This window comes from Sceloporus undulatus, chromosome 5, assembly GCF_019175285.1.
Source record: "Sceloporus undulatus isolate JIND9_A2432 ecotype Alabama chromosome 5, SceUnd_v1.1, whole genome shotgun sequence".
In the NCBI taxonomy this organism is placed as follows: Eukaryota; Metazoa; Chordata; class Lepidosauria; order Squamata; family Phrynosomatidae; genus Sceloporus; species Sceloporus undulatus.
This window is the reverse complement of record NC_056526.1, coordinates 67,087,018-67,089,273: the sequence shown is the minus strand read 5'-3', so window position 1 is coordinate 67,089,273 and position 2,256 is coordinate 67,087,018.

Below are 2,256 nucleotides of genomic sequence, written 5' to 3'. Positions count from 1 at the left end.
ATCTTCCAATTTGTGTGTGGGGGTTTGCAGGTCTGGTTAAGCAGACAAGTCAGAGAGAAAGATTGACTTAGCTGTTGGCTGCCAGCCGTGAGAGAGGCTACCAGCAGTGAGTGGCTAGCCCCAGCGAGTGGCTAACTGGCCCCAGTGAATGGCTAGCCCCCTCCCTAAATTTAGAAGACCTTTTTAAGGGTTTAACAGGGTCTCTAGACAAAGGGTAATCAAAGGAAACTGTTTGAAGTGTATTTTACATCCTAACCAAATGTTTTGATCTAACCCAAATGTTTCTGCCAGAGTAGGGACCTGAATAGCTACAAATGCCATTCCTTTGATTCAAATGGTTCCCCCTCAGTCACAAAGAGAGACACTTCCTTAAGACATTTGATAGCATCTTTCCTGATAGCACTTAGCAGCTCCTTGCATAATCTCATCCAAGCTGGGAAAGGAAATTCGTTTACATATCAAAAACTCATGGCTTCCCTTGTTTCAGTGAGAGATCACATGCTAGGGCCATTTGGCTACTCAGGTCAAGATGCACTTTTTGATATCAAGATGCAGGTCAGAGATTATCATTTAGATATATTAAAAAGGTGTAGATCAATGCCTATCATTTCGTAGATCAATGCCTATCAATTGCAAGCTATTAATGTGAAGTAGGCCCAACACAGCAGCAGTAGTCTCTCTTTTCCAGCAACTATCTTATTATGGAGCATCTGCTAAGATCTGTTTCATCCCAACATTAGCAGCCACCAGTGAAGGAAGAAGGTGGTGTGGGAACATCCCTTGTGATCATCTATTATGACACGTTCTCACAAGGTTAAACATATTACCGTTCGAACTTGGGATCCCATCATACTACAATTGTTTTTCTCTCTCTCTCTTTCTGAGGCACTTACAGTGCAGAGATGTGAAAACTAAGCTTATGGTTCATCAGATTGTAAAGTACTTTTCCCACTAGCAATTCAGAAGATAGATCCTGCAGCTATGTGCATTGTCAAAATCCTGAGCACTCAGATGAGCAAAAACAAAACCTTGGCCATGGCATGAGCTTTTTCCTTTTGGTGGTGCCCAGATTTTCCTTACATCCTGAGTTTCTTCCCATGAATTCATGATGGCATAAAACACACACAGGGTTCCCACGTAGCCTTACACCCAGGCACTGACTACTTTCTCACATTTTAACTTTTAGCAAGGTGCTGGATCATTTATTTTCAAACAATTCCCTGAAAACAGCTACCTAAAACATTGGATGAGTCACCAATGGACTAAAACTAGCACACCTACTGGTGACAGGAACCCTTAATGAGGAAGACACGGGCTAGAAGACACTCTTTCTGTTGCCTTATGACATATGCCTATGGATGCTATTGCCTTCAGTAAGTGAAATGGGGAGGGTCAATTTAATTCATAATAAATGGTCCACAAGAGCAGTTACCTTTTCATTGCTGGCAACTTCACAGGGCAAGCAAGAACTGCTTGATTGGCGACTCCATAGCCTTTGGTGCCAGGTGGATGTTTCTCGCCAATTCCGCCAATTCATTGGGCTCCAGGGTCACCTCATGATCACTTCCTTCCTTTCCAGGTCTTGTCCAGCATAATGTGGTGCTCTAGTACTTTGACTCCCATCACAAATGCTGCAACAGAAATGGCTATGCCTGTCTATTTACCAGACTGCATGACTGGTAAATAGACCCAGTCAAAGGAAGCTGCAGTCTTGAGTTTGCAGGACCTGAGCAGACTGTTAATGACTGGGTGTCATGCTTTATTCAGGTCTGAATGTACCCGTTCAATGCCAGAAAGATCACTATGGCTGCATCCAGTCTGCACAAATCATCCAGGCTGACACCACTTTAACTGCCCTAATCCTCCAGCTTGAATAGCTCAGAGGAACATACACACAGGTAGATAGTTGGACAAAGTAGTGTAATCTTAGTTTCATAGAACAGGATTTAGCCACAATATTGGACTTAACATCTTACATATTTAATACATAAAATATTGTTCCACAGTCACACACTGTAGAAATAATCCAATTTGACACAACTTCAAGATGCCATCATGCATTGCTACAGAAACCTGGGAAATACAGTTTTGTCAGACCTATAGCCTTCTCTGTCAGAGAACTCTTGTGCCACACACAGCAGAGTTTCATAGCACTGAGCCATGGCAGATAGTGACAAACTGGATTGTTTCTGTGATGCGGTTGCGGCCTTCATGCTGTGTGCATTGTCTCATTTGTAACCTGAAAAGCCAAACCTG